Source organism: Anomaloglossus baeobatrachus, chromosome 5 (genome assembly GCF_048569485.1).
Source record: "Anomaloglossus baeobatrachus isolate aAnoBae1 chromosome 5, aAnoBae1.hap1, whole genome shotgun sequence".
In the NCBI taxonomy this organism is placed as follows: Eukaryota; Metazoa; Chordata; class Amphibia; order Anura; family Aromobatidae; genus Anomaloglossus; species Anomaloglossus baeobatrachus.
In genome coordinates, this window is record NC_134357.1 from 511,429,263 (window position 1) to 511,443,143 (window position 13,881).

The window sequence follows — 13,881 nt, forward strand, 5'->3', positions numbered from 1 at the left end:
TGGCTCTACCCCTTTCTTCCCACTCACCTCACGTGACCAGTCTACAATCTAGTTATTTAAAAGTTATCACGCTTTTATGATAAAGAGTATTTTTAATATTGTATACGAATAAAATTTGATTTTAGGAGTTTTTCTTTGGTTTTCTGCACTAGTACTCCTATTTTTCTATTGATTTTGGTTTTCAAGTTCTGTCTAATGGCCATAGCCAAATGCTCCATTACGAGGACAAATAGGAGGGGGGATAAGGGGCAACCCTTCCCGGTACCATTTTTTTACTAATTGGCGCGGACAAGGACCCATTTACCTTTATTCTGGCAGTCGGTGTACTATAAAGGGAGACCACCCCTCTAAGGAACCTTTCACCCATCCCCACCTGTCTCAACACTGCCAACATGAAACTCCAGCTGACCCGGTCGAAGGCTTTCTCTGCATCTATGGAACGTAAACACATAGATAGTGTCTTCGCCTGAGCCAGCAGGAGAAACGTCTTGTTCGTATTGTCTCTTGCCTCTCGGCCCCCGACAAAACCCACCTGGTCCGTGTGTATCACTTTTGGGAGCATAGGAGCCAGTCTGTTGGCAAGAACCTTTGAGAAGAATTTGACATCAATATTAATCAATGATATGGGACGGTAATTGGAAACGTTAACTGGATCCTTCCCCGGCTTCGGAATTACACATATATGCGTCTCTAAAGACTGGGGAACAAAAGATGCTCCAGCAGGCACCGAGTTGAAGACCTGTGTCAAAAAGGGAACAATCTGCTTCTTAAAAACTTTAAAAAATTTGGTCGTAAAACCATCCGGTCCTGGACTCTTGCCTATTGGGGCGTCTCCGATAACCGAAGATATCTCCTCTTCCGTAAAATCTGACTCTAGCGTCTCAATTTCTGCTCGCGCTAGCCTAGGCAAGGCAGTGCGCTGATCATAGTCCTCGGTCTTATTATTGAGTGCCGTCGGAGACATATCAGTAAACTGACCCTTTATGTTGTACAGGTCCCCATAAAAGGCACGGAACTCTTCAGCTATTTTAACCGGGTCCTGAATAATATGTCCTCATCTATCCTTAATTTTCGGAATATGATTTGTGAGTTTTCTCGGATGGATAAACCTGGCTAATACCCTCCCACACTTGTCTGCATGTTCGTATAGGTATCTCTGTAAACGTACCCTCTGCGCATAGTATTTTTGATCTAATAGCCCCCGAAGTTCCTCCCGAGAGCCCACCAATTCAGCATACACAGAGGCCGATAAGGATTTTTTATGGGACGCCTCCAAGGTCTGTATTTGCTGAACCAAAGAAGTAATCAGAGAGGCCCTCTCCCGTTTAAGTCTCGATCCATGCTTTATTAATATACCCTGCACCACACATTTAAGCGCCTCGCACTGTGTCGGCAAGGCCCTCTGATCCTAAGCGTGAAATTCCAAGAAATCACTCATCACCTGTCGTATTTCCGCCACACATGAGTCGTCTTTTAGTAGATGTTCATTAAGACGCCACGTCCATGGTCGCCGCGAACCGTCTGGGGGAGTAAGTTGGACGAACACCGTGGTTCCGAAAGACATATAGACCCTATGGAGGCCTGGGCTCACCATGGCATGGCGTGTTGGCTAATCCACAACATGTCTATACGGCTGTAAGATGAATTAATTGGGGAGAAATAAGAGTAATCCCTCTCCGTGGGATGCAGTGCCTTCCAAATATCAACCAATTGTAATGCCTGCAACTTTTTCCCTAGAGCCAACATCCTTTTTTGAGAAATAAAACGCCGCCCCGAGGAGGTATCAATTGCCGGGTCAAAGGTGAAATTAAAGTCCCCCCCCAGCTATTAAAGTCCCTTTTGCAAAGTCCGCCAGCCGAGACAGGAGGGAAGAGCATTCCACAGTGGGTCTGGAGTTGGGCAAATACCAATTAGCTACAGTATATACCCCCACACCAATCTGGAGCTTCAAAAATATAAATCTACCCTCAGGATCCACCAAAGAGTCGATCACGGAGAACACCATCGACTTATGGAGAGCAATGGAGACCCCCCCGGATTTAGCAGTCGGGTTAGGGCTGTGAAACCATGTGGTGTAAAATCTATCTTGAAGAACTGGGACCTGGCCTGCTTTAAAATGTGTCTTTTGTAATAATAACACCTGAGTCCTCTGTTTATGCATAGCAAAAAATATTTGCGACCTCTTTTGCGGCGCATTCAACCCTTTACAATTAAAGGAGTTGTCCGACATAAACTCAAAAATTTTTGGTAAGCTAATCAGTGCTGTATTGTCATATAAAACACCCCTACATTGTTATTTTTTGTTTTCTAACTTTTGTTCCTCTTGAATTCACCCTTTATTCTCTGCAGCTCTTTGTTTACATTCAGCTCTAGCAAACTGACCACTTCCTGTGCAAAACCTCAGTCAGAGCTGGCACCGCCCGACCTCAGTGTCCAGCCCCACCCCAGTGTCCATATGGGGAGATAAGGTATGCACACCAGTGACTATGGAAGGGGAATACATGGAATAGCAGAAACTGCTGTGTGAATACTGACATGAAAAATTCAATAGCTATTTGTTAGAATGAAATGTGAAAAATAGAACCTGCATTACTGCCATGAATATATGAATAAAGAGAAATTTAGCTACTGAATTGATCAATGCAGAAGAGCCCCAACACTACGCCAAAGTATTTCTCTACGTTGGGGTCCCTAGCTTGTGTGTGTCCTCTCATGCAGTCAAAAAACCTACCGTGTATGGGACGCTGAGACCCAGGCTATATATGCGTATAATGTGGATTGGCAATAGGTGTGTATGGGGAGGGTTCACAAACGAAAAACTACTAACATTAAGGAATAACGTTTGGAACTCCATTCTATGTCTGAACTGGGTGCAAAAAACCTAAAAAACATCACTATGGGGAGATAAGGTATGCACACCAGTGACTATGGAAGGGGAATACATGGAATAGCAGAAACTGCTGTGTGAATACTGACATGAAAAATTCAATAGCTATTTGTTAGAATGAAATGTGAAAAATAGAACCTGCATTACTGCCATGAATATATGAATAAAGAGAAATTTAGCTACTGAATTGATCAATGCAGAAGAGCCCCAACACTACGCCAAAGTATTTCTCTACGTTGGGGTCCCTAGCTTGTGTGTGTCCTCTCATGCAGTTAAAAAACCTACCGTGTATGGGACGCTGAGACCCAGGCTATATATGCGTATAATGTGGATTGGCAATAGGTGTGTATGGGGAGGGTTCACAAACGAAAAACTACTAACATTAAGGAATAACGTTTGGAACTCCATTCTATGTCTGAACTGGGTGCAAAAAACCTAAAAAACATCACTATGGGGAGATAAGGTATGCACACCAGTGACTATGGAAGGGGAATACATGGAATAGCAGAAACTGCTGTGTGAATACTGACATGAAAAATTCAATAGCTATTTGTTAGAATGAAATGTGAAAAATAGAACCTGCATTACTGCCATGAATATATGAATAAAGAGAAATTTAGCTACTGAATTGATCAATGCAGAAGAGCCCCAACACTACGCCAAAGTATTTCTCTACGTTGGGGTCCCTAGCTTGTGTGTGTCCTCTCATGCAGTTAAAAAACCTACCGTGTATGGGACGCTGAGACCCAGGCTATATATGCGTATAATGTGGATTGGCAATAGGTGTGTATGGGGAGGGTTCACAAACGAAAAACTACTAACATTAAGGAATAACGTTTGGAACTCCATTCTATGTCTGAACTGGGTGCAAAAAACCTAAAAAACATCACTATGGGGAGATAAGGTATGCACACCAGTGACTATGGAAGGGGAATACATGGAATAGCAGAAACTGCTGTGTGAATACTGACATGAAAAATTCAATAGCTATTTGTTAGAATGAAATGTGAAAAATAGAACCTGCATTACTGCCATGAATATATGAATAAAGAGAAATTTAGCTACTGAATTGATCAATGCAGAAGAGCCCCAACACTACGCCAAAGTATTTCTCTACGTTGGGGTCCCTAGCTTGTGTGTGTCCTCTCATGCAGTTAAAAAACCTACCGTGTATGGGACGCTGAGACCCAGGCTATATATGCGTATAATGTGGATTGGCAATAGGTGTGTATGGGGAGGGTTCACAAACGAAAAACTACTAACATTAAGGAATAACGTTTGGAACTCCATTCTATGTCTGAACTGGGTGCAAAAAACCTAAAAAACATCACTATGGGGAGATAAGGTATGCACACCAGTGACTATGGAAGGGGAATACATGGAATAGCAGAAACTGCTGTGTGAATACTGACATGAAAAATTCAATAGCTATTTGTTAGAATGAAATGTGAAAAATAGAACCTGCATTACTGCCATGAATATATGAATCAAGAGAAATTTAGCTACTGAATTGATCAATGCAGAAGAGCCCCAACACTACGCCAAAGTATTTCTCTACGTTGGGGTCCCTAGCTTGTGTGTGTCCTCTCATGCAGTTAAAAAACCTACCGTGTATGGGACGCTGAGACCCAGGCTATATATGCGTATAATGTGGATTGGCAATAGGTGTGTATGGGGAGGGTTCACAAACGAAAAACTACTAACATTAAGGAATAACGTTTGGAACTCCATTCTATGTCTGAACTGGGTGCAAAAAACCTAAAAAACATCACTATGGGGAGATAAGGTATGCACACCAGTGACTATGGAAGGGGAATACATGGAATAGCAGAAACTGCTGTGTGAATACTGACATGAAAAATTCAATAGCTATTTGTTAGAATGAAATGTGAAAAATAGAACCTGCATTACTGCCATGAATATATGAATAAAGAGAAATTTAGCTACTGAATTGATCAATGCAGAAGAGCCCCAACACTACGCCAAAGTATTTCTCTACGTTGGGGTCCCTAGCTTGTGTGTGTCCTCTCATGCAGTTAAAAAACCTACCGTGTATGGGACGCTGAGACCCAGGCTATATATGCGTATAATGTGGATTGGCAATAGGTGTGTATGGGGAGGGTTCACAAACGAAAAACTACTAACATTAAGGAATAACGTTTGGAACTCCATTCTATGTCTGAACTGGGTGCAAAAAACCTAAAAAACATCACTATGGGGAGATAAGGTATGCACACCAGTGACTATGGAAGGGGAATACATGGAATAGCAGAAACTGCTGTGTGAATACTGACATGAAAAATTCAATAGCTATTTGTTAGAATGAAATGTGAAAAATAGAACCTGCATTACTGCCATGAATATATGAATCAAGAGAAATTTAGCTACTGAATTGATCAATGCAGAAGAGCCCCAACACTACGCCAAAGTATTTCTCTACGTTGGGGTCCCTAGCTTGTGTGTGTCCTCTCATGCAGTTAAAAACCTACCGTGTATGGGACGCTGAGACCCAGGCTATATATGCGTATAATGTGGATTGGCAATAGGTGTGTATGGGGAGGGTTCACAAACGAAAAACTACTAACATTAAGGAATAACGTTTGGAACTCCATTCTATGTCTGAACTGGGTGCAAAAAACCTAAAAAACATCACTATGGGGAGATAAGGTATGCACACCAGTGACTATGGAAGGGGAATACATGGAATAGCAGAAACTGCTGTGTGAATACTGACATGAAAAATTCAATAGCTATTTGTTAGAATGAAATGTGAAAAATAGAACCTGCATTACTGCCATGAATATATGAATAAAGAGAAATTTAGCTACTGAATTGATCAATGCAGAAGAGCCCCAACACTACGCCAAAGTATTTCTCTACGTTGGGGTCCCTAGCTTGTGTGTGTCCTCTCATGCAGTTAAAAAACCTACCGTGTATGGTCCAGTGTCCAGCCCCGCCCCCTGCACACACAGTCCCTGTCAGCATTCTGCCCAGCACTGACCTTGTATCACTATAGCATTGCAAATAACAGCCCCACATCAGGCTCTGCACCCCACACCACATCGGGCTCTGCACCCCACACCACATCGGGCTCTGCACACCACACGCACACATATGGCTCTGCACCACACACACGCACATATGGCTCTGCACCACACACACGCACATATGGTTCTGCACCACACACACGCACATCGGACTCTGCACCGCACACACGCACATAGGACTCTGCACCACACACGCACATCGGGCTCTGCACCGCACACGCACATCGGGCTCTGCACCGCACACGCACATCGGGCTCTGCACCGCACACGCACATCGGGCTCTGCACGGCACACGCACATCGGGCTCTGCACTGCACACGCACATCGGGCTCTGCACCGCACACGCACATCGGGCTCTGCACCGCACACCACATCGGGCTCTGCACCGCACACCACATCGGGCTCTGCACCGCACACGCACATATGGCTCTGCACCGCACACGCACACATATGGCTCTGCACACCACACGCACACATATGGCTCTGCACCACACACACGCACATATGGCTCTGCACCACACACACGCACGTATGGCTCTGCACCACACACACGCACGTATGGCTCTGCACCACACACACGCACATCAGACTTTGCACCACACACGCACATCGGACTCTGCACCGAACACAGGGCTCTGCACCGCACACGCACACAGGGCTCTGCACCGCACACAGGGCTCTGCACCGCACACGCACACAGGGCTCTGCACCGCACACGCACACAGGGCTCTGCACCGCACACAGGGCTCTGCACCGCACGCGCACACAGGGCTCTGCACCGCACGCGCACACAGGGCTCTGCACCGCACGCGCACACAGGGCCCTGCACCGCACGCACACACAGGGCTCTGCACCGCACGCACACACAGGGCTCTGCACCGCACGCACACACGGCGCTCTGTACCGACCCCCTTACCCCCATAGGAACACATGTAGGGAGTACACACTCACCCCTCCCCGGTCCCCGCCGCTCCTGCACGTTCGCGCGCTGTCTGTGCTCCGGACATATCAGCACAGTAGTGACGTCACCGCTGTGCTGAAGAGAGCACAGACAGCGGGACAGTGATGAGAAGCAGCGCTGCGCTGCTTCTCATCAGCGCTGCGCTGCTTCTCATCAGCGCTGTGCTGCTTCTCATCAGCGCTTTCAAATGTACTGGCATCTGTGATGCCGGTACATTTGAATGTGCGATCCTGAGCAGGGGGCCCGGTGCTGGAACTGACACCGTAGGCAGCCGCCGCCAGGCCCCTCCCCCAGGTCACGGACCCCATCGCAGTGCCAGGGGAGGTTGCGGGGAGATACGGGGTGTGGGGGAATGTGTGGGAGGGTGCAGGGAAGGGGGGCGTCACTAAACCTGTGAAGCGTAAACCCAAACTAGGCGTGTGCTTTCCAGAATGGGAGCCCCCCCCCTCCCAGGCCTCATTATAAAACCCAGACCACGGACAAACCCCTGTTCAGATGCATGCCCCGAAAGTCCTGCCCCCAAGGGGTCCCTGGCCCCAGCCCCCCCAAACACCCCCACAACCCCAACCCCCAGGGGAAGAAGGTGAGAGAAGAAGAAACAAAAAAAAAAAAGGAAAGGGGGGGATTAAAGGTGGGGGGGGGAGGAGGACCCCAGGAGACAAAATAAAGGGAGCAGAGAAAGGGCAGGGAAGCCGGGACAAGAGAGAGGCAAGAGCAGGCTAAAGGAGACACAGAAGGGAACTCTAGGACGGGGACGTGTCAATACTAACCATACAGGCCCTATGTGAAAGTGCTGAAAAATCTGTAAGAACATGTGACCACAAGGATCCAGGGCAAGAGAGAAAATTATAGCCACTGAGAGAAAAGGAGCCGTCTCAACTCACATTGGTTATTAAGTCTAGCATTAAACCACTCCCGTGATTTCATTTACATAAACTCTACCCCTCAAACGGCCCCCCTCTCCAAGACTTATATAACAATTATATTCAAGTAAAGTATAAAATGTAGGAAGCATACAAGCCCCGTCTCGACGAACTTCAAACCTTGGCGGGGGGATGACCTCCTCCACCTGTCTTCTTCTCCCCTCGGTTATTTCTTTGAGGACGCTGAGGGAGCCCCCACGAAAAAGCTGTTGGAATAGAAGGCCAGTCCGAAATTTCAACCCCTGGAAGATTCAAGGCCTTTGAGAAGGATGCTATATCAGCTGGCGAGTGAAGAACATGCATTCGGTCGCCACTGCGGACTTGGAGACGAAAAGGAAAGCCCCAGCTATATACAATGTCCTTTGACCGCAGGAGCTCCAACAAAGGCCGCAGTGCCCTCCTCCTCTGGAGTGTAAGATGAGAGAGGTCGGGTAAGATCTGTAACTTCATCTTTTGGAAAAGGATCGGCACCCCTTCCCGGAGCTTCAGCAGAATGGATTCCTTCTGTAGGTAATGGTGAACCCGACAAATGACGTCCCGCGGGACATCTGAGTCAGCTGGTTTAGATCCCAGGGCTCTGTGTGCTCTATCAAGTTTAAACTCCGTGGTTGGAGGGAGCCCCAAAATTTTGTTAAAGATTCTTTGGAGGACCAGTGGAAGCTCCCTGGAATCGACGGACTCTGGCAGACCCTGTACTCTCAAGTTATTGCATCGTCCTCTGTTCTCTGCGTCGTCCAATGCTTTAGTCAAGTAATGGAGCTGCCGAGATTGGGCCTCCAGCAGCGATTTATGAGAGGATAAGTTCTTTTGCATTTCTTCAAGTTGATTTTCCTGAGACAGGACCCTCGCATCTATATTCTGCAATCTGCACACTGGAGCGTACTTCTGCCAGCTCTGACTTGCACGCCTGCTCCATTCTGGAGATATAGCCTTCCATGTCCTCCCTGGATGGGATGCTGATGATTCTTGATCTGAGTTCTCTCAGAACACAGGAGCCTCCAGGCCCCAGCCCTAGGGTGCTGGCATGTTGAGAAGTCTGGCTAGTGGAGCACTACTCCACTCCCTCCATGTCCACTGCAGTGCCTCTGACCCCTGCGCCTGTCATGGTCGCAGCAGTGTCACTGAGCAGCAAGGGGCTTGGAGGTCCAGGGAGCCCCATCCTCCTGTCCCTCCTGTAGCTCCATAGACAATGAGGGGCTCAGGGGCAAAGTTGGGTCTCTCTCTTCTCTTCCAGGGGAAGCTGCTGGCTCTGTAGAAATTTGATCTCTCACCTGCCACCTGTCTTCCTCCTCCCCCTCTCTCAGGGCCGGCTCTCCACGCTGCAAGGATTCCAGGGCCTGCTCTCCTAGTACCTGACTCCCCAGCCCCTGCCTCTCCTCCAGATGGTCGGGAACATTCTTGCCTCCACATTCAGCCTGTCGGGCTGTAAGCTGCTGCGAGCATCTGACAGGTACTCTGCTCGCCTCCACTTCCTCCCCTGCTGCCACCGCTGCGTAGCTGACAGGGCCGGCAGCCATCTTGCTCCTCTCCCTCTCCACCTGTGTCACCTCTGTTCCAGCCAGGAATCGCTGAATACTGCCGTGATTCTGCACAGAAGGGTGTCTCTGAGCTCCCCTCCGTCTCCTCATGCTCATAGTCCGGGTCAGAGGGCCTAGAATTTGGTCTATCTGCTGATATCCCGGGAGATAAGGGGGAGCTGAGGCAAAGCACAACCTCACTCCCTCATGGCCAGGGCACGCCCCTATTCTTTTTAAGCGACCCCCTCAGGGTCACGGAACCGGGCATCGGCCACCACCGTGACATTTCCCTGCAATTCAAGGCCCTTGACAGAGTACCCCATAGCCCTGGGGTGCGTCAGCTTTCTGGCGTCACAAACAGGATTGGACTAGACCCGGTAACACCGGGTGACGTGCGCCTTGTGCACAGTGTTTGTGACTGAACTTGTGAATTTGTCCGCCATTTTGGGTGACAGAAAAGTTAAGTGCGCCATAGTGGTTGTGAAAAGGGCGCAAAGTAAAATCCCACCCCCTGGGAGTGACTGAGCGATGTGAAAACGAAACTAGTGCAGGGAAACCGGAACCCTGCAGCAGAATGCTCCCAGGAAGAAAGAGAGAATGTCTGCCCCAAGAAACTGGGAAAAAGGTGTGTGGACTGCGGAGAGGCTTAAAGCGGAGGTCCAGCGGCTGCGCTGGACAATGCGGGCACAGCAGCTACAATAAATATAAGAATGGAGAGCTGGCACAATGGGGACAGTGGCGGCTATGTGGGTCCGCGATAACCGGGCGCCAATTGCAGAGCTGTGAAGGGAGGACGCGACACCAGAGTCCTCCCTGATCTCACCGACCTGTCTGCCAGAATCCTCCCTCGACCAGGCCGCACCACCACCAGACCCGGCCGTGAAGGACCAGGCTGTAACATCAACGGGAGCTGCAGAGGAGGATGCCACCTCGATCCCCGAATACCACGTACCGCCCCAAGCCGCTACCGTGGACCCGGCAGAAAACTACCCGGAAAGGGAAGGTCCGGCTCCTGAACCAGAGGCCTCCAGACCCGGAGTGCGGAGTGGTGATCGCCAGGCAGAGAGCTGCCATTAATGAGGAGACCTGAGCAGCGTGATGGGCCACTATTGACCAGTTGGCCCGCGAGCAGGAGCAGCGGGAGACCTGAAGGGCACAGGTGGAGGCCCGTGACCTCCAAGAAAAAGTCACCTCCGGCGGGCAAGTTGCAAGGCCCGAGGGGCGCTGTACCAGGGTGTGGTAGAGAGGTTTAACCTGGTAAAGGGATGAGGCTTCATAGCAGAGCCGGGACTGGAACAAGGAGTCTTTGTCTCCTGGCGGGATCTGAGGGCCCATCTTCCAAAAGGACACCCTGGACGAGACCTACACCCGGGTGATGTGGTCTCGTACACCTGACACTACGGGGAGCGGGGCTCGTACGCCCTGGACATGGTGGTATGTCCAGCAGGGGCCACTGCAGCATCACCAGTCCCCTCTTCTACAACAGCAGCAGTCTCCTGACTACCACCAGGAGGCAGTAGAGGTGCACAAGATCAATGTACTCTACTTGTGGAGGGCCATACCATCCAAGCTGCACAATACTACCAGACCCAGCAGTGAGAGAATTTGTAGCGGCGGCTTTCCCCATATAGCTGCATACCGCAAGTGGCGACAAGAAAAACATTTTATTTTTATCTTCTTTATTCCACTTTTTAAGCGACCCCCCCAGGGTCACAGGACCGGGCATCGGCCACCACCGTGACATTTCCCTGCAATTCAAGGCCCGGGACCAAGTACCCCATAGCTCTGGGGTGCATCAGTAGCGCCACCCCTACCCAGCTGCAGGGTTCATACTCTTTAACTCTCCACTGCCCAGCTACAAGGCTGACCCGCTATAACTCCCCCCTGCCCAGCTGTAGGTCTGACCCTCTGTAACTCTCCCCTGCGCAGCTGCAGGTCTCACCCTCTGGAACTCTCCCCTGCCCTCCTGCAGGTCTGACCCTCTGTAACTACCCCCTGCCCAGTTGCAGTGCTGACCATCTGTAATTCTCCCCTGCTCAGCTGCAGGGCTGACTCACATTAAAGTGATTACAATGACCAATAGCTTTCACCATATAAGGACAGTACTTTGCCTCAGGGTCCTGTAATAACAGTATATTCTGCAGCTCCACAAGTGAAGCTTTATGTCACACAGCAATTCTCTCCAGGGGGTGTCGGGATCTTCCACTTCTTTATATCAGGAACATGACATTACTTTTTCTTGCCTCCTCGGCCTTCACAGTCCTCAGATCTTATGCCTGCTTTACACGCTTCAATAAATCTTTCAATCCGTCGTCGGGGTCAAGTTGTAAGTGACGCACATCCGGCATCGTTCGTGATGTATTTGCGTGTGACACCTACATGCGATCAAGATTGAACGCAAATACGGTGATCGCATACACGTCGTTTATTCCTCATACATTGGACGTTTTGTTGTACGAACCTAATCAATTGAAATGTGTGACATCCCTCATACGCTTTTGATGTCTGAGGCTATGTGCGCAGGTGAGCGCTCTACACCGCAGCTTAAAAAAGGTCCGCTTCAGAGCGCAGCTGAAAAGCTGCGTTCTGAAGCACCTCACAATGTCTGTCATTCACTAATCTCTGTCAGTCGGTCACTATCTGTCCCTCTCTGTCCATGTCAGTCTATCCCTCTTACCCCCTCTCTCATACTCACCGATCCCCGATCACCGATGCGGCGCTGCACGGCATTCACACTGCTCCGGCGGCTTTTACTATTTTGAAAAAGCCGGCCGCTCATTAAACAATCTCGTATTCCCTGCTTTCCCCGCCCACCGGCGCCTATGATTGGTTGCAGTGAGACACGCCCCCACGCTGAGTGACAGGTGTCTCACTGCACCCAATCACAGCAGCCGGTGGGCGTGTCTATACTGTGCAGTGAAATAAATAATTAAAAAAAACGGCGTGCGGTCCCCCCCAATTTTAAAACCAGCCAGATAAAGCCGTACGGCTGAAGGCTGGTATTCTCAGGATGGGGAGCTCCACGTTATGGGGAGCCCCCCAGCCTAACTATCAGCCAGCAGCCGCCCAAAATTGCCGCATACATTAGATGCGACAGTTCTGGGACTGTACCCGGCTCTTCCCGATTTGCCCTGGTGCGTTGGCAAATCGGGGTAATAAGGAGTTAATGGCAGCCCATAGCTGCCACTAAATCCTAGATTAATCATGTCAGGCGTCTCCCCGAGATACCTTCCATGATTAATCTGTAAATTACAGTAAATAAACACACACACCTGAAAAAATCCTTTATTAGAAATAAAAAACACAAACATATACCCTGGTTCACCACTTTAATAAGCCCGAAAAAGCCCTCCATGTCTGGCGTAATCCACGGACCTCCAGCGTCGCATCCAGCTCTGCTGCATGAAGGTGACCAAAGCTTCAGAAGACACCGCCGCTCCTGTCACCTACACGCAGCAACTGAAGACAGCCGTGCGATCAGCTGAGCTGTCACTGAGGTTACCCACTGTCACTGGATACAGCGGTGGCCGCGGGTAACCTCAGTGACAGCTCAGTTGATCGCGCTACTCACCTCATTTGCTGCGTGGAGCTGACAGGAGCGGCACAGACAGAGCCGCAGCATGACAATGAAGTCGGGTGAAGTTAACCCGAGTTCATTCTGATCGTGCGGCTCTTTCTGTGTCTGCTGTCATCTGCCATTCAGCTCTGCTACATGGTTGTCTGTGTCTGCTGTTAGCAGCCATGTAGCAGAGCTGAATGGCAGATGACATAGTAAAAACGCATCCCTACACATTACACACGCTTGGCAAGTCAATAAATTAAAAAAAAAAAAAAAAGGGGTGCCCAATGCATACGTCACAGAACACATGATCTAAAGGGTCGCACACAAAATTGATCAATTTAACATAGACTACTAACGCTCGTGTGACAGCAAATGAACGACCTACGTGCGATCTCATTAAATCGCATATGCGACCTGGGCATGTCACATCGCATACGAGATCGCACACCTAATTGTAAGGTGTAAAGCAGGCTTTAGTCCTATAGAGCATCTCTGGGGCGAGGTAGAATGGGATGTTCAGTGCCTGTCAGCTCCTCGGTGTAATTTTCAGTAAATGTAAGAAGCTGTCATGTCCCCATGGGCCTGTAATCCTGCAGAACTATTTCATCACCTGGAATCTTTGATGTGATAAATTGCTGATCTCCTAAATGCCAAAGGAAATCCAATGCTACTAGATGGTGTCTGTAATAATGTGGCCATTCAGTGTATGGTTTATACTTGGTGGAGATGACAGGATAAAGTGGGACAAGCGTCATGCAAGTGCGCTTTTTTTTTTCTTGCCTACTATCCGTATGCCATGCGAGTGCTATGCAAGTGTGTAGGTTTTTCTCACCTAGCATCTGTATGACGTTCGTATGTAATGCCGTGCGATATTTTTCTCGCACCCATAGACTTGCATTAGTAAGTCTGGTGCAGTCTACGCAGCCATTCGCAGCATACTGCAACTTGATCCTCAGCACGATTCGAACTGAGGAAAAAATAGCA

At 49.1% G+C, this 13,881-nt stretch overlaps 2 protein-coding genes across 3 annotated transcripts in view; one reads left to right on the top strand and one right to left on the bottom strand.

The window, feature by feature from the left end:
- The window catches only part of LOC142311975 (uncharacterized), a 452,821-nt gene that overhangs the window by 399,581 nt on the left and 39,359 nt on the right, over positions 1-13,881 (top strand). The window lies entirely within an intron of this gene.
- Positions 1-13,881, bottom strand: part of LOC142311970 (uncharacterized) — a 423,868-nt gene that overhangs the window by 163,550 nt on the left and 246,437 nt on the right.